This window comes from Melozone crissalis, unplaced genomic scaffold (assembly GCF_028551555.1).
Source record: "Melozone crissalis strain CALT ecotype California unplaced genomic scaffold, PUWL_Pcris_2 ptg000012l_1, whole genome shotgun sequence".
NCBI lineage: Eukaryota > Metazoa > Chordata > Aves > Passeriformes > Passerellidae > Melozone > Melozone crissalis.
The window spans coordinates 605520-624875 of NW_026535790.1; the positions used below are offsets into that span (position 1 = coordinate 605520).

The window sequence follows — 19356 nt, forward strand, 5'->3', positions numbered from 1 at the left end:
CTTTTAGTATAGTCTTAATGTATTATATATCATGAAATAATAAATCCAGCCTTCTGATCATGGAGTCAAGATTCTCGTCTGTCTCTTCACCCCTGAGGAACCCTTGCAAGCCCGGTAACACAGATGCGTTTCAAAGCTTGAATTAAACACTCCATTTAGCATCAGAAAGCCACCATCTCATGTCATGCAGTGTTTGGGAGCAGTGGCTGCATTGTGCAGTGATGATCCCTTCCAGCAGAGTACACAGAGCTCGATGGATTGCTTTAACGCGGTTAAATGCAGTTCGATCTCTCTGTGCCCTGGGCACTCTGCACTCACAGGCTGGGTGCCACGATACAATTCCTGACAATGTTCTATTACAAGTTTAGCAATAGTGTGATAGCAAATTATTAGATGCTTCCTGCTGGGTTTTTGATATGCTTTAAGGACAAAGTCCTCTCAATTTCCCAAGTAACTGATAAAGACCTGATATCACAGCACTCTACAGGGCAAATACTTTTAGGCATTTAGATGATTTCTCTTGGGATATCATCACTGTGTATGAAGCACAGTAACAGAGTTTGTCCTAGAATCCCATGTGTTCTTTCTTAGGAACATACTATCACCCTCTTAAACAATCTAAATTATCTGTAATTAATTTGTTGTGCACTTCATTAAAGTTCAGACGCACATTCAGACCCAGCAGCTCCTTGCTGCTGGGCAGGTAAGTGATAATAGCATATATTTAGGAGAATGTGTATGCCATAGAATGATGGAACAGTTTGGGTCAGAAGAGACCTGAAAGATCATCTCATTCCACCCCCTGCCATAGACAAGGCCACCTTTCACTATCCCAAGTTGCTCCAAGCCCCGTCCAACCTGGCCTTGGACACTTCCAGTGATGGGGCAGCCACAGCCTCTCCTGGGACTCTGTGCCAGGGCCTCGCCATCCTCTGAGGAAAGAATTTCTTCCTAACATCTAATTTATATACATCTCATAGCTGCAAGCACTTATAAAGCATCCCCTCCTTCCCATCTCTGGGTTGGGATGACACAAGCACTTCTGATGTCCAGTCCCTGTGGGTGCTGTGAGCAGTAAGATACCAAAAAGGCACACACAGAACCAAACAAGATAAAAGTCTGGGGAAAACCACAACATATTGTTGTTGAAAAAATGCAAGAGGAAAGAAATAGTTAATGGCTCCACAAAGGTTCAAAAAGGCTAAAGAGCAGAGCATTGTAAGAGGATACTGGAGGCAAACGTTATCAAAGCCATAGATCAGTAGCTTTCTCTCCTGCCTACACCATAAAAACACTCAAGGAACAAACAGCAAAATTAAAGAGAGGGTAATTCCTACCTTTTTTCCCCTCCAGATGAAAACTGCTCTTAACTGCAAAACTATCTTACATGATGCATTAAAAATGATCCATTATAAAAAAGATATCTGCCAAAGTAGTGCAAAAAGATCAATACAATTTTCTGACTACATAGTCTGAGTTTTCCTTTTGGTCCTCCCAAACTGTAAGGCTGAAAAAAATCCTTCATGTTGCGCTAATTATTTGTCTTCCCTCGGTTGCAAAATCGGAAATAACTCCAAACATGTATCCCCTCAAAGCAACCTCTGACTCTGAACATACAATCTTTGGTCTTATTATTTTAACTTTCCCATAACACTTGTATCTTTCTCTGTTTGGAAGTACAGTCAACTACACAGAACCAAAGACAGTGTTGACTGTCAGTGATAAACCTGATATGGCATCAAATCCATAAACAATAATACAAATCCTTTTTCCCTCTCTGTTGCAGTGGATGCTGTCAGTTTGACATCTACCACCTTGAGACTCTTTTCCACTACATTTACTGGCAGAAAAACATATTTAAATATCTGTTGATGATATGTTCTCCTCTCAGACACAGTGACTGCATTGGTTTCTGTCAAACACTGATTTATTCCTTTCCTCTTATCTAAACCAGAGGGTGCAGGAACATGTACTTTACAGGGACATGCAGCCATGTGTTATTTCTTTTACATTTAGAGTTTCTTCAGGTCCAGAACAGCAGTTCACAGCATGAATGGAAACACAGGTATATTTTTACAAGCAGAAGACACAATCTGAGATACCAGGAAAGGGCTTCCCTAGGAGAGATGTTTGCCAAGAAGCCTTTCCCAGTGCATGGCAATATATTGTATATACACACAATATAAAAAATACACATGTCATTTTTAAAAACTAATGCTCAGAATAATTTTCCCCACAATAATTATACTTATCAAAAATACACCCACACAGATGACTGCTGGACATTCTCTCTTGAGAAAGGTTCAAAATATGAATGGTGCCACTTAAAGTCTGTTAAGGAAACCAGCCAACATCCCAATTCCCCATATCATCTTTAAAACAGAACAAAAAGACAGTTTAGTCAAAAAAAATCAAGTATCTGTGTGGATACTTAGCCAGTTTAATTCTTCTGGAAAATTAACTGATAATACATGTTGATACTGTTTAAGACCTCCTCAGTGCAACAACACATGAACATATAAAGCCTTGAGGGGCAGTGCTGGAGAGCTCAAGGGGTACCTAAATTGGGAAAGGTGTGGATGCAGCTGTAACCCTGGTGTGACAGAGCACACAAATCCTTAACCATGCTGAGCATATGGAAACCACTACACACACTTCTTGTTTGTGTGGTAAGCAAATGGAGATGTACACTTCATTCCTGCCAACAGTTATCCCCACAACGTTTTTATTCCAGGGGAGATCTGTGCTCCCATAACTTCAGGCAGCAGCTAAAAACAGGGAAGGGAAACCTTATTAGCTCAGAGTATTTCATGATTGTATACATTAAGTATAAGGGCACAGCAGTTTTCTCTTGGAAAGCAAAAGCCAATTTACAGTAAGATGAGCCTATAAAAAAGAGTTAAAGCTGTCATTTTAGTCAAAATTTCATTTTCTTGCAGCCCTGCAAAACCCTACAGATTTTTTCCTTTCTTCTGACCTTGCTCAGAAGAAAAGCTTCAATAATTTGGTATGCCCTGTAATGGACTACCCTTTCCTGAAACCAAGTGTAGATTACCCTACGCAGGGGAGATATTCAGACACCTACTACACTTTGCAAGCAAAGGAGACCCTAAGCTCATCCAAAAGCTCCACTTTGGGGAACTGGAACAACACATTGCTTTATCTTGGTACTTATTTCTGTCATCTTTCTAAACTTATGCTCGATTAAAATAATAGCAACAAACACTTCTGTGTGGCAGCAAAGGTACAGAAACAGCACCTTGTAATGAAAAACTGATGAGTATGAAATCCCACACTAGTCCTGCGTTACTTTGATTGTGATTTCAAAATCACAACAGACAGGTTGCCAAGTTTATAATCTTACTATTAGTGTATACTATACTGCTAATCTTCTAGTCTTTCTGTGGAGAGAACTTTGGGTGACTGGCCCTGTCATAGAGTTCAGAATCCAGGGCACAGGTTTTACAGGAAGGTTTGCTGTTGAGGGTGCTCTGTACCCATGTGCTCGCTCTGAGGAAACTTGAAGGCATTTAACACACCTGACACACTGTTGGGGAAGATGAAACAGGAAAGCCTTATAAATGTGATTGTCTGGCAAAAGATTTTGAGACTATAGAAACTATAAGTGAGATTGAAATGAAAGCAAGCTTTGAGATCCCTCAGTTACTGAACAACTGGAAAACAATGGTGTGGCTGCCGAAGGTAATCCCCTTTTGATGGAACAACACCCTCTGCTTGCAGACAGGCCCAAGGGTCAGAGTAGAAGAAGGGGCTCAAAAAGCAGTTTATAGGGTTTAAAAAGTAACACAGTATGGTGATGTAATGATTCTTATAGGCTGTATGTAAATGCTATAGGATTTTTATCTTGTACTAGATTGGTTAGTGAGAATTAGAATATTCAACACAGAAGAAGATTTGTATTGTAATGGGAACCTCACTCTCTTACCCTCTCACCCTCTCCCCCCCTCTCTTCTCTCAGCCTGCTCTGAGCTGTGGCTGCAGCTCCCAGCAGGGCCCTGCCCCCAGGCCCTTTGCAATAAACCCCAAGTTCCTGACCTGGCTGCAGAGATCTCTGTCTCCATCCCACAAGGCACCTGCTCCTCTCTCCAGTGGCACTGCCCCGGCCAAGGGGCTCCAAGTCTCTCACCTGGAGGATACAGGCATACTGAAATGTAAACCAGGAACAGAGTCCTGTCTCCACATCCAGGTTAGAAAACAAACATTTTCTTTATAAAATGAAGATATTACAGAACAAAACTATTAAACAAAAAGAATCCCAAAAGTCCTCTGCCACTCAGACTGAAGTGCTTTTATTAACCCTTATCTTAGAACTTGTGACTGTACGGATCTTCTTATAACTTACTCCCTTCTGTTTGGTCTGTTTGTGAGGTGAAAAATAACCTGTAAAAACTAGACTGTTTTTTCAACAGTGCACTGGGCAGCACTGATATGCATCAGGTGCACCACTGACCTCCACAGCTTAAAAAAAAAATTATCTGCATGCATAGCTTCAACCTTCATTCCTGAAACTGTGCTGTAGAAAACAAGGTGACAAACACCCTCACCAAAGAGAACAGCTAAATAACCACATTATTAAAGTGCTTGCAGCATCAACAACTCATTTCAGTCTCTAAAATCACAAGCAGGATTACTACTTGGGGCAGCTGTGTCAGAAATACTTTTAGCCCCCCCTATTCTCTACAGGATGTACAAAGTCCACATTAAATAGGCAATCTCTGGAAAGTGTCTCTCCTCCAGGGACTAATAGGTACTTGCTGCACAGGTACATGATTTTGGAATTCCAGCTCTGCAGTGTTTGGATCACCAGTTTTGAAACAAACCCAACAAACCCAACTACACTCTGATGATATGCAGTGCACTATGGGGTTAGAACAGCTGATTTGCTGAGAGTTGGTATCTGGCCCTTGTCCTATTAGGTAGAAAAATTCAAACTAATCTGAATGTTATTTTTCTTTTCAAAATGTTGACAGCCAGCACAGCAGATTTGGCAATAGCAGTACGAGTTTTCTGAAACACAGGCACTACACTTGTACTTGTGGAAGATTTATTTCTCCTTTGTTTTCCCCATAAAAAATAACAAAACAATGAAGTGTTGAATTTTGGCAGCTACACCTGAGTTACACTTATTTGACAACATAATCAGGAGAGGAAGAAAGGATTTTACACTGACAGAGAGTAAGTTTAGATTAGATTTTCAGAAGAAATTCTTTCCTGTGAGGGTGGTAAGGCCCTGGCAGACACAGAGAAGCTGGAATCCCTGCTCCTGGATCCCTGGAAGTGTCCAAGGCCAGGCTGGACGGGGCTTGGAGCAACCTGGGACAGTGGAAGGCATCCCTGGACATGGCAGGGGGTGTAACAAGATGGGCCTTAAGGGCTGTTCCAAGGCAAAGCACTCTGTGGTTCTGTGGTGATGTAGCTGCCTGCACCTCAAGCATCATTCAGCACACTCCTTAACACAGACATTGGCAGTCACCCAGATTTCTCCTGAGTCTCCTTCACAAGACACTGGGAATCAACAGCTCATGGTCTTTTGCAACATTTCTGAAAGTTCAGGCAATTGTTCTCTAACTGCAGAAGTTTAAGCAGGAGGAGAAACAATGAGTTCTGTTAAAGCCTAAGAGTATGAACACCGCAGATACAAGCACTTCCATTAACACCAGGGATTTTAAAACATTTGAGAACAGAACAGGACCTCACCAGCACATATCCCCACCAATACATGTGGACTCCAAGCCAGTCAATCATTAATTATAGTGCAATAAGATCTACTTTTGTATCAGGTGACTGGTCAAGTACCAAAGCAGGAAATAGCTCAAGAACACCATTTCTGCAACAAAACCTACTGCACCTCCATTCAATTGTGTCAGACTTTTGCAAATAAACCTGAAAATAAAGGCATCCCCAAACAAATTTGAGAAAAATTGTAGTTCTTTAGTCTTGATTCAAGGCTGTACAGACAGAATAAAAGGAGCTACTTTTCCTTCAGACCAGTAACACAGTTTATCAATTCTGAGTGGTAACACAGACTCATCTGTGCCTGAGCATGCAGCCACACAGCCCAGCAGCAGCAGTTCCAGCTGCCTCTCCAACCTGACAGGGAAGGCAGGGGGAGTTCTGCAGAGCCAGAAGAACAGCAAGGACCCAAGCTATGGCATGTTACCAATAACTGCTGTCACTGCCTGTATGTCTCTTCAGCACTAAAGCAAAGGCACAACCTAAACAAATGCCAGACAGTGCATACAACACAAGCCAACAATAATGCCTAAACAATGCAATATCAGACTGCAATAACCGTGGTGTTGGAGGTGGTGAGACACCCATGCAGGATGTACTGCTTTGCTTGCCTTAAATACACGGACAGTTATTTTAGTACAGGGATAGCTTCTTTTCCCATTTTTCTTTACAGTCCAAATAACAGGGGGATCAGAGGATGGAGGCCCTTAAAGATTTCCGATTAGCAGAACAAATAAGCAAATACAACCAAAGGGAGAAAACAAAGATCACAAAAATAAGGAGTGAGCTGGGAAGAGCAGAGGTACTTAAATATGTGATGGATCCACAAACAGCCTGCTAGAAACATTTACTTGGCAGCACTTAATCATTAACAACAAAAACCCCCAAAAGCCCCAAACAAACAAACAAACCCCACAGAAACAAAGAACAAAACAAAAACCACAAAACCCCCACCACCACTACCAAAAAATCTCAAACAAAACAAAACAACAACCCTCTCAAAACAAACAAACAACAAATAAACCAACCCAAAAAAAAACCAGGGAGAAAGCTGTTTTTCTTTGAGTTAAAATTTCTGGCCATGGGAACACCTGCAAACTTTCAAATATTAATGACACAAAAGACTTTCAGTACAAGGATTCCCAACAGCTAATTATTGTTCAATACTATCCACAGCTGTTTTGAAAAATACAAAGGATATAAGTATCAGGTATTGCTTGGAAGGAACAAAAAGTTACTATAAAATGTTGCTGGAATCCTTGAACTACAGTTATCATTGTTGTTCTTGAGTAACCACCTCGGAGAAGTCTTTTGCAACAGTCTAACAGCTAGTGATAACAGAGAGAAGGAAATTCCAACACCAGGGAATTCCCTGTTCTGGTAATACAGTGCCCTAGATATGATCCATGTTATTTCTATGCTCTGGGTACTCCTGTATGCTCTGAAAATCCTACTGGGATTTCCTCTAAGCCAGAAAAGCTTTCAGATGCTCCAGCTTCTTGTAGGAATTGGATATAAAAACACAAGGATTGAGATAATACAGTTAAAGGAGAAGGTCTCACTGTCCTCTCCTCACAAGCACCTGAGACGTGTCCTCCCTCCTGCTGCCCTGGGACCAGAATCAGCATCAGCTGCATCCACCCGGCCATTGCTCGCTTGCTCACAGGCCCAGAGAGGCTGGGGAGCATTTTGGCAGGTCCCAGCCAGCGCTCTAAATTTGGTGTTTGGTGGCTAACAGTGTGCCAGCCCAAATATTCCAGCAGCAATTTTCACTGAAGGATCGGCCGGAAAGACTAAGGTGAAAACAAACTCTCAACAAAATTCTACTTTCATTATAGAAATTTCAAAAACATTGAAGGCGGAGGCTGCAGAAGACAAGAGCTAGGCTTAGCGAGCTCTCCCTGCCGAGACTGCCCCGCTGCGGGGTGGGCTGGCAGCCTAGGCGTAAACTCTGCGCGCCGGGGGAGCCCCACCAGCGGGCAGAGGATCCTCAGGCACTGCCCGGCACCTGGGGCTCGCACAAGCCATTCGAACATCTTCCAGCCCCTCCACGCACCGAGCCAGCCCCAGGCGCAGCCCAGAGCCCCCAGCGCCCGGTCACCGACAGCCCCGGAGGTTCCGCCCTGGGTTCCGGAGCCCACGCCCAGACACAGCGGCCGGGCCGCGCCCGAGCCTCCCCCGCAGCTGCTGCTTGGTCTAGAGCACAGCCAGCGACCCGCGGCCCGGACACGGGGGCCTGACGAAGGCCAGTCTCGGAACCGGCCCCCTCCGGCTCCCTCCCGGCCCCTCGCTGGAGGATGCTGCCGCTATGCTACCGCCCGACACCGAGCTCCATGCCCCCTCGGTCGACTCCCGGAGCCGCGCTCGCCCTCACCGCTCTCCGCCGCTCCGGGCCGCGTCCGGCGGGACCGGGGGCGCGAGCGGCCCCGCGCCTGCGCAGAGGGCGCGGCAGCGGTGGGACGGGCGCGCGCACGCGGTCCAGCCGGGCCGGGGCAGGCGGGAGCGCGCGGAGCGTCTGCGGCCCTGGGGCCAAGCGGCGCTGTGGGGAGGGGCGGTGAGGGGTAGTGAGGAGTAGTGGGGACAGTGACGGGCTGTGAGGGGTGGTGGGGAGTAGTGAGGAGTAGTGGGGACAGTGACGGGCTGTGAGGGGTGGTGGGGGCTGTGAGGGACTGTGAGGGACTGTGACGGACTGTGACGGACTGTGAGGGGTGGTGGGGGCTGTGAGGGGCTGTGAGGGGTGGTGGGGGCTGTGAAGGGCTGTGAGGGGCTATGACGGACTGTGAGGGGCGGTGGGGGCCGTGGAAGGCTGATGGGAGCTGTGACGGACTGTGAGGGGCTGTGAGGGGTTGTGGGGGCCGTGAGGGGCTGACAGAGGGGTGGTGAGGGTGGCTGTGAGGGGCGATGGGAGCTTTGGAGGAACAGGAGGCTGTGAGGGGTCACAGGGAAGGACTGTGAGGGGAGTGCAGGCCAAAATTTAGGGAGTGTTAGGGGTGACGGGGACTGTGAGGAGTGATGGGGGGCAATGTGGGGCAGACACGGTGGTTGTGGCAGTGTTGTGATATGAGTGTAGAAATTTGGTGGAAAAGAAACCCCTTGTTAGCCAGCTGGTTATTAGTGATCAGAGAGGGTGAGGGTAGCTGGGCTTAAGCTCTTATTATAACTTGTTTGGTGCTATAAGTGGTTGCGTTCAATAGGAACTTCCATGAGCACAGGTTCTCAAACAGGGCATGTTCAACACTGAGTCTGGTAATGTTCAATAAGAACTTTCACCATCACAGATTCATGAATGGTGTGGTTTATTGAAGCAGCAGAAATGCAAGGGGGAATGGAAAGGGAGAATAACTGTAAGGTATTCTAATAAAGTATGCTTTAATTAGATTTTCAGAAGAAATTCTTTACTTAGAGGATGGTGAAGCCATGGCACAGCGTGCCCAGAGCAGCTGTGACTGCCCCTGGATCCCTGGCAGTGCCCAAGGCCAGGCTGGACAGGGCTTGGAGCAAGCTGGGACAGTGGAAGGTGTCCCTGCCCATGGCAGGGGATGGGACTGGATGAGCTCTAAAATCCCTTCCAACCCAAACCATTGTAAGATTCTATGAAATAATAGATTTGGAATTGCCCTAGATGGATGCACTAGCTGTGATAGAGTTCTAACAGTAGCAGTAGTATAGTGTTAGCTCAGGTAATAATAATCATAATCATTTTATGTAGAAGCTTACAATGAATGCTTGGGAGGAGGGAGAGGAGACTAGTAGCCCATCATCTGTTTCTGAGGTCCTTTTGGGTCTTCCTCCTAACTAGGTGAAATTTTTACCCTCCTTATATACACCCCAATCTTATCCCCCTCCTCCTTCTTCTCATATAGCCTGATCTAAGCAGAGAGCAATGTAATACTGTAATATATGTGAGATTAAGGTACTTAATGAAGGTAATTAGCATATGCAGGGTTTGTTGGTTTTTTTTTTTTTTTGTGGTTTTTGGTTTTTGTTTTTTTTTTTTGTTATGGTGTCCTTCGAAGTTCTGGTCATACAACTTTGTTCTCATTTGCTTCATTCTTCAGAGCGAGAGCAGGATCATTGCATCTCCACAGGACCTGCTCCTTCAGGGCCTTTCGCATTCACTGTAGGTATTGAGCCTCAGCCCTTGCTTGGCTCCTTGGTCATTATACTACAGAGAGCAGGGCTGTGTGAGGAGAACTTGGGCTGTGCTTCTGCCCTGGGGCCTGGGAAAGCTCAGCACAGATGTTAGAAACAATTGCTGCCTTAGGAAAGCTTTAAAATCTGACTATTGTGTTCAGTAACAATATGTTTTTGCAAAGCCTACAATGGCCAGGACAGAAATTGGTTCGTTTTAAGGATGAAGGATTTCCATAGTGTTTATTTGACTTGGCTTGGCAGCAATGCTCTGTTTACGACTGGATAAATAACTGCCACATTAAAGATTATTAACTAGCTATGCTTCAGTGGCCAATAAAGCACTAATCTTTTATATGGTGTTGTATATGTACACAGCTTGGTATGGCTGGATCTTGCCAAAGAGATAACAAATTCCTTACCTGGAAGTTTTACAATCTAAAGGAAACCACAAAGGACCACAAAGAAAGTACTAAACATGATAATGAAACATAAAATACACAGAGGACTTGGAGCCATTTGCAGCTGCATTTTAAGGGTCTTAAGAGAGTGTTTTATATTTACCTTAAAGCTCCTGAGCAGAGAGGCAAGATAAAATCCTAGGTTTGGGTTGGAAGGGACCTCAAAGCCCAGCCAGTCCCACCCTGTGCCGTGGGCAGGGACAGCTTCCATTAAACCAGATTGCTCCAAGCCCTGTCCAACCTGCTCTTGAACACTCCCAGGGATGGAGCAGCCACAGCCTCTCTGGGCAACCTGTGCCAGGGCCTCATCACCCTCACTGAGTAAACCTTCTCCTAATAGCTGGTCTGAATCTCCCTTCTTTCAGTTTAAAACCATCCCCCCTTTTCCTGTCACTCCAGGCCCCTCTGAAAAGCCTGTCCTCACCTTTCTTGCAGACCCCTGTTAAGTCCTGAAGACAGACACAGCAGCCACTATGCTGTGCCAATTGGTCAGTGGGGTCTTGGGCTGTGCTGTGCCCCTGCCTCTGCTGGTGGCCAGGCAGGGCAGTCCTGAGCCCCAAACTGGGGGAAGCAGTAAGCAGTCCTTGCAATGGGCTTCATTTAAGGCTTCCTTGTGCCTGGCTAATCTGCGGACAGCAATGGACTCGTGTCATGGAGCATGACAGCCACTTCCAGAAGCTGTGATGAGAAATCGTTTGTTTATCCAAATATAAATTGGAATAAAATACCTTATTTTATATTCACTTGTGTTTAATTCTGCGGGGCCCTAAAGGACATTCCACACATGTAAAGCATTATGTTCCTTGTGCTAAATGAAGCTGAGCTAGCAAGGAAAGCAGGTTTAAAAGAGGATGAAAGTAGATGGAGAGGTGTGAGGGCAGAGATAAGTGTGGGCAGTATTTTGTAGGAGGATGGAAAACTTTCATCTGTCTTCAGTATTTATAGATCTTTTCACTGTAATGTGTGAGATGTATTTTGCATACTTGGGCTCATGGTGCCCCTCTGAGGTAAAGCAGCACTGCTGTTCTCACCTCCCTCCCAGGAAACTGCAGCAGAGACAATGTGTCACATGGGGAAAAGGAAGCTGGGGATTGACAGGCTTTGGAAAAGCAGGAGCAGGCACAGGGAGAGGGACCAGACTCACAGAGTTTCTCTCCTGAAACATGAACCATTATTGGAGCTGAACATGCTGTTTAGCCAGACAGCTGTTCTCAGTGTTCTGAAAGTAGGAAGGCTCTCTCCGAACTTCTGTCCTCATGCTCAGTGGTGCCTTGTTGAGAGATAATTTAGGAGTATAATGGTGACTAAAGCCTCTGCATTGCCTGGTGTTTTTACCTAATTCTGGTACTCTGGGTGCAGTAGGGGGATAGAGTTCAAGGAGGCAGAGATAAGATAAAGGCACAGAGATAAGATCAATGTGGGGAAATCTTTCAGGAGAGGGTCCTGTGTGAATGCATGATAAAAGGAGACAGCAGTCTGTGGATTTATGGTGAAAATGGCAGATGATACAGTAGAATGGATGTGAAACTTTGGAGCCTGCGTGGCTGTATGAGTAATCTCCACCAACCTGTGTTCAGGCTGTTGGACTGTCTGTGGCTGTGAGAGGGTGAAGGCCTTGCTTGAGTAGCTGGCTGATGTCTGGTGGAAAACATGTTTGAATGCATCCACTCCTCTTCCTGGAGGAAGATGTTCATTGCTGGCAGCTTTACAGAAGCCAGGGAAAGCCAAGGCTCTCTAAGTCCTAAACCCTGCAGTCGTTCAAATAAAGAGAAAGACCTGGCTAGCCCCTGGGCATGGAGGGCAGTGAGTCTATGGAGGCTTTTGATGGATGAAAGAAGGATCTTTGTTTATATCTAACTACTTCCCAGAGGTTTGAAACACTTTCACATAGCGTGAAATAAAGTAGTTCTGCAAGTGCAGTGTTGGGTGAAGCCTGTGACCTTTGTGCTTGTGCCTTGATGGTGGCTTCTCTCTCTGTTCTCTGAAGAACAAGTGAGCTCACACTGAACCATTCCTTTATGTGGGAATGCTATTCCCCCTGAACATACATTTTCCAGAACCTACAGCAACAGAAATTTCTCTGCTACGTACAGTTGTATATCTCACATTTTCTTATTAAACCAGGTTGGAGCTACAGACTAGGCACGGGATGCAATGGACGCCTTTTGACAGAGGCAGTGGAGGGACTGGAAAGCTGGATTGGGAAATATGAAAGCAAGAAAAGAAAAGCAAGTGAGGAATGGCTAAGCAGATGAAATTATCCATCTCATGAGACCTATCCTCGTGTGTGTCCAACAGCCTTGGAGAGGAGATTTGCACTGGTAAGGTGGGCAGAGGAGCAGCTGGAGAATCATCAGAGAATGCCAGGAGGAACAGAAGGGTCTTAGGCCCAAACCTAAGCTGGGCTAGTAAGACAGTGGCTTTGCTGGTCCCGCAGCAATGGGATTTGCCCTGGGTTGCTTGCATGGGAAGCTGATAAGCCTCGGCAAAGTCTGACCTCCTGTGGGTAAAACTGGGAATTACTATGGGATAATTAAGCAAATCTTTTTCCTATCACCTGCCAGCATCTTAATGAGAGATTTGCTCAGTGGTGTGGATCACTTCTCTTCCACTTCCAGCAGTCAGATGTGGTTCTTCCCCTCTAGATGAGCTGCTGATGTTACTCCTGGCAATGAAGGCGAGGCCGATGGTCCCAAAACTGGGAGAGTGCTGGTGGATTTTTTAATGACACAAAAGGAATGTGGTCACGAAGGCAGCCAAGCATTTCCCTGTCACTGCAACAAGAACTCCGTGGACACTGTGTTTTCCATTTGGTTGGATGGGTTGCAGCCAGCTTTCCCTGTTTCTTTGTCCCTTCCCCACATATGGCAGCTCCTGCCTTTTAGGGGTGACATTAGTCACATTGTACCATGAAAGGTCATCTTCTGGCACTGGGCGATCCTCTTGGTGTGGAGAGGGGATTTGTGAGAAAGGAATTAGCAGTTTCCCTTTAGGATTACTTTAATCCCCCTCCTCCATGAGGAGGCTGCAGGGATGTGTAGTACATTCCCAGCATATTACACCAGGTATTCCAGAATGGGATGTTGCTTGTTAGGATCCAGCTTTGGCTGCAGGTGCTGCTGTGGTGTTCCACACCTGCAAGGATCCAGTCCACAGAGATTCTTCTGGCTATTGGGCACCTTCAGAGCACTCTTACCCACTCCTGACTCTGGAGGACGAGAGTTCATTGCAGAAGGATATTGCACATGACAGTTTTCCTCCCCCTGTATGATGCCTGCCTGATGACCTGTGGGATCTTAGGGAATGACTCATAATCCAAGGGCTTTTCCTGGGAAAGTGGCTCTGAAGGAGTTTGATTTATTCCAAGTGCAGGTGTATCTTATAAGCACCACGGACTGTTGGTCAGTCACATGCTACAGACATGGATAGATAACTAAACATTACTTAATTTATGCCCTGCACTGTCTGTGATGTTGGCTTGATCCTTTCTTTCCCCTGCACTCTGCCCCACCAGCTCAAACACAGCACTGCCTTTTTGCAGGAGGCTCATTGCCTTTCATCAGGCAAAGCAGGAACTTTTTTTTGGAACTGGCACCCTCATGGTATTGTGCTTCTGTCTGGGCTGCTGGCTCTGGGTCTTCAGGGTCTCTGGTGCATTTACCTCATAGTGTGATTGAGCAGCAGCAGTGAGGGACCTGCAGAGCTCACAGCCAAGGTGGCTGGACAAGTAAGTTCAAAACCAGGCTGTGATCCCATGGATCTGCTTTTTAGTGACCTGAGAATAGGCTGAAACTCCCTGGGTGAAGGATTAGAGTATAGTGCCCAGATAGCCTCTGCCTGGAGAGGGATCCTGTCTGTCCCAGCCAAACAGCCAGGGCAGGCTTAGCTCTCAAGGGGGCTTTACACCAAAATCCATGGCACTGGGTGCTCTCAGACCTGCCTGTGTTCTCCTCTAAGGCAAAGCAGAACCTTCAATTAGTGTTTCCAGAAGGTGTGAAATAGAGCTGGAGGAAAAGCAGGCTTGGTGGTGCTCTGGCCCAGGCCTGGTCCTTGCAGCCTTCGTACCTGTGCTGGAGCATGAATTGCTACTCTGTGCTGGTGCCCCTCACCCCTCTGCAACTCTGTTTTCATTAGTGTGTGCTCTTTGGTTAAGGACCCTTCTCACTTCCAGCTGAACAAACACTTTCCATCGCGTGTAAAATCCAGCTTGGTGCTAATAGGCGTCTCCCCCACCTTCCTCCCTCCCCTTTACCACCTTTTCTGCAGTTGGCAGGACAAAAAAGTGTCGCTATTACCTGACTTATTATCAGCACGGGACTGTAATTTATGACATATGCTTGGTAGAGTGCCATGCTGAAAACATTTATGGCCCTCTTTGAGTCTTGCGGGGTGGTGGGGAGGGCAATGGCTGTGGAGGGGAAGCCAGTTGTTCCACCCATGCAAAATACAGCACAGTCCAAAAGCTTCCTCTGCCTTCTGACAGCAGCACTGTGGGCAGTAGGCTCAGCACCCTGCTCTGATGTCAGTGGGTTGAGACACCAGTGCCCAGAACAGATGCAAGATTTTTCTCTCCTTAGGAAACACACAGTTTCTCCCTTGGGAAATTTATTGAATTCCCTATCTTTATTGCTTTTAGTCCTGTACAAACTTACCCCTCAGGCAGGATCTCAGAACCTGCCTTCCTTGTGTTCTTCATACAAGTGTCACCTGTTCTTTTCTCCCCTGGCTACAAGTCCGTGTTCTCTCTTGGGAGGGTCTGCAGCAGCTGCCCTATCTGCAGCAGGTCAAGCACAGGAGCTGTGAAAGGCAGGCATTACAGCAGCACAGCTGCCCTCCAGCAACCAGATTCACGCTCTGTCTGAAGGAAACAACCTGATCATTTGGTTCTCCATGTCTGGATTTGAGCTGAAAGTGTGGTGTGGAGAGAAGGGGGCAAAGGAATTGTCATTGCTGTAGGTGGGCAAGATTTGAATAGCAATATAAAGGGCAAGGGAAAGTCGTGGCAGCAGTGACTTTTTTCAGTGACTGAAGAGAGACTTAAGAGAAATGAGACTTTATATCCCACTCTTGAGATGAGTGATATCAAAATTTGGCATGGGAAAGAGTTTTTTACACTGGGCTATTTGCTGATAACTGAAAAGTTAATGTTGACTGTTGGGCTCCTCTCAGGAAAACACCATTGCTCATATTTCAGAGGTATTTGGAGCTTGGCTGTCTGGTCTGTCCACTTGTTGTGTTTCAAAGGATGGGAGTAGAGATCATCCAAAACATTTCCCAGTTTCAGGAGCACACTTTCCCTGAAGCTGCTCAGTTAGAAGGAACATTTGCTTGGCCTGCAGTGAGGCGGGCTCTCTGTACACTGTGGGGAAGGATCACATGGCAGTTTGTCCTCTTTCTTTGGTTCAGGCTTTGCCAGCTTCTGGGTGAGAAGTAGGTCTCTGCAGCCCTCTGCTTCAAAAGTGCCATGTGTGCATTCAGGTAAAGGAGACGTTCTGGCTGGGCTCAAGTCCTGGATGCTCTCTGCTGCTTGCTGTTTGAAGGTTTGCAAGATAAAGCCTTGAGAGCTGGGTGACATAAGATGTGTGAAGCCCACAATGCCAAGCTAATGCTGCTTCCAGAGTCATCATCTCTAGCTGCTGTTATTTCTGGATGTCTTGTCCAAAGGGTCTCAAGGCTGAAGGTTTGGTCTGGGAGAATGCCTTGAGCTGGAGTTGCTTCATTCCTACTGTGGTTGGACAGAATGTGTGTTTTGGATGGCATTTATTTCCCCAAACAGCAGCTATGTAGAAGTTTGCCATCTGGTGTAATTTTGTCCTCTGAGTTCCATCTGTCCTGTGCAGTGGGGAGAGACTGAAGCCTCCCGTGAGTGAATCAGCTCATTTTGTCTTAAGCACTATTAGGTGGAGCAGGTTGCTCTGGAGCTGGTTCTGCTTTTTCTCACTGGAGCTTAGATATTTAGGTGCCAAACTGGGTGCTAAAATCAGAGATGAAAACCCTCACTTTCACTTTTTGTGTGAGGGAGGGCTGGTGAGAAGCTCACATTGTCTATGGGGTCTGAGCCACCTTTAAGTCTTGTTCTGTTGACTGAGTCCCATAACAGACACCCCATAACCAGGTCAAATCTCTGCCTAGAGCCGAGAAAGAGCCCCCCTTTCTCAGATGGTGAGAAGCAGATGGATGATGCTGGATCCTGCTGAAAATGGGGAAGAACCACACTTGAAAGGTTTCTCAGTGTCCTGCAGAGTGAAAGCAGTTTAGCTGACAATAAACCTCTGCTGGGTGCAAGATTATTCAATGGGGAAAGGTGGGGGGAAATGGCAAAAAATGGCAACCTGTCTTAAGAGAGTTCACTGTATATGCACCTGATAAAAATCATAACTTGGGATTGGCTTTCTTCTCTGCTTTCTTGGCTTTTGGCATGCGTAGCCAAGCTCTGGCAGGCAGGGCAAATTTCCTTCTCCCTAGGGTAATTAAAAAAGACCATTTCCCCATTTAAAGAGTGGGAGGGAGGTGAGGATGGAAAGGGGAGCTGAGCCAGGCAGTGGGCAGGCCCTGCCCACACTGCTGCATGAGTTAGCAGAGCCATGGCTCTCCCACCCCCACCACTTTTCATGGCGTTAGGCACGTGGGATTGAGGGGGGCTGGATGGGTATGAAAGCAAACACACATCTGGAAGTTCCTCCAGTTAATTGGGCAATTATTCATACCATTCTTGCTGGAAGCAGCCTGCTACTGCTGAGCCAAAACCAACAACAACAGACTGTGGGCATACTTCATCCCTGCTTGGAGCGGGAGGCTCGTGTGGCAAGGTGGGGCTGCAGAGGGCAGGTTAAGCAGTGAGCCCACTGCTCCTGGGCTGCTCTGCTTGGCTATAGAGGTGTGTGGGGAAGCCCTGGAGACCCTGATGTGGTGAGATGCTTTCTAAGCACTTGCTTCACAGTGCATGTGGGCCCCAGGTGGGGAGGGGGAAGCTGCTGCTCTGGAGCAGCATAAGAACCCAAGTCAACCTGTGTTGGGTTTTATTAGGAGCTTGGCAGACTGTGGTGTTGGTGAAGGTAGTCCAGGCCTAGCTATGCTCTGTAGCACTTTACTCCTCATAAATAATGGATTCACTGCCATTTCTGCCCAGCTCCCACCTGAGTGAGGCTCTGGCAGCTCATGTTCACCTTTTCCATCCCTCCTCCTTTACCTTTCTCACATCCTTGGTTCCTTCTTAGTCTGACAGCAGTGTCTCTGGATGTCCCCATTCCCTGCCTATTTTCTGGCACAGATGCTGTGTAGGTGAAGTTCTGAGGGAATGCAGAGCTAGATGGCCTTGTTCATTCCCCAGGATTTGCCTGTGGGATGGAAGCTGGGAGTGACCACCTCAGTCTGAGTGGCTTTCCCTATGACAGAGTTGACAGACCTCAGCAGATCCTCAGGGAAATGATGTTCAGGAGTACCCTGACGCCATCTGCCTTGAAGAGTTGTCTCTCCTCCTTCTCATCTCTATATCTGGTGGGATCACTTCTGAGGCTGAATTCTCTGGGATTGCATATCAGTGTGACAGACCAGATCTTGAAAGCGTTTCCCTGGAACTGTTGCTGACTGCTCTTTGAGGGCTTTGCCATTCCCTCCCTGCTGCCAAAGCCCACAGGAAGCCTTCCCCTTCCAGCAGAATCTCTTGATTGATAAAAACAATCCCCTTCTCTCAAACCGTGCCTGCTGCACAAGCTGGGGGTGCTGCATTTGGCCCATCTGCTTCCCACTTTGCCTGAGAGCACATCTCTGGCACTGGGAGTCTTTGTGGCAGCCTCAGAAGTGCACGCTGTGCTGGGCTCCACCAGCATAATTGGAGCCAGCTCCAGCCAAGCCCAGCTGGGATGTGAAAGGAGAAGAATTCCCGTGGTTCCTTCTTCCTTGTCTTTTTCCCTCTGCCACGAGATGGGTCTTCTCTAAAGAAGAAATTTATTGCCATTAACTCAAGATCTTCCTTAGGATAACATAAATCAGACAGACAGTTTGGCTCCAGGACGAACGTGCAAACGTAAGCAAGGCTGGAGTGGGTCACGCCATGGAGCCGTTGAGTACAGCGTTTTCTCCACAGCATCACTGGAGTAAGTGCTGTAGGAAAAGGCTGGAAACAATGCATGCATGGCATGTGCTATCTTGCCTCTTCTCTGATGGTCCATGGATGTGGTGAAATGTTTATCTAGTGGGTGATCAGCAAATATTTTGTATATTTGTTTGTCCATTTTTGAAGTGTCTTAGATGGTGCTAACTCAGAAAGGCTTGGGGATGTAAAGTTCTCTGCATGAGCTTTAGTAGTGGTCTACAAAAGTACTGTGAGGACATCTGAGCATCAAAAAACACTGTAGAGAGGGGAGCATGATTCCCAGTTTTACAGGAGGGAGTGAAGAATTTAAATGACTTATCCAAAATATCAGTGGGAATCCTTAACAGAGTGTGGTGTTGAAACCAGATTCTCAGACTCCTGTGACTGTTCAGCTTTCCTCTTTGATAATCACCCACACAGAGATCTAAGTTAGGATTGGAACTTACCCTCGAGCTAATGCAGAAATAAACCTAACTGAAGGGAAAGCCTTCCTTACTGTCCAGCTGGATGACTGTACTGTAGAAGGAAGACATTGCCAGGTGAGAGAGGCCAACCAACAAAACCTGCTTTGTCAAGGATTAGGAAATGGAAACATTGCTGAGGGTCCAGCTGAGGAAATACGATTCTGAAGGTGCTCAGAAAATCAAGATTTGTGGTGGAAAACCGTTTCAGGGAACAGGAGAGAGTTAGGGACAGGATCTGCTGTTCAGCCAGAAGGGAGAGGGTAGAGCCGCCAGCCATGTGAAAGGGATAGGAAAGGTAGGAGGGTATGTGGAGCTGGGCACTGAAATGGAGCAGCTGAGATACAAGCACCAAGGGACAGTTCTCGCTCTCACTGAAGGGAATGGACTGACTCCCATTGACGTCAATGAGGGCTGAACTGGGACCCTTGCGAGAAATATATTGAACACAGAC

At 46.6% G+C, this 19356-nt stretch overlaps 1 protein-coding gene across 3 annotated transcripts in view; it reads right to left on the reverse strand.

Annotated features, from left to right (window-relative positions):
* Positions 1 to 8160, reverse strand: part of TBC1D24 (TBC1 domain family member 24) — a 35200-nt gene extending 27040 nt beyond the window's left edge. For all 3 annotated transcript variants that reach the window (XM_054271244.1, XM_054271245.1, XM_054271243.1), the window contains exon 1: positions 8129 to 8160. The gene's annotated coding sequence lies outside the window, so the exon portion shown is untranslated. The remainder of the gene's footprint in view (positions 1 to 8128) is intronic.
* Between the last annotated feature and the right edge of the window lie 11196 nt (positions 8161 to 19356).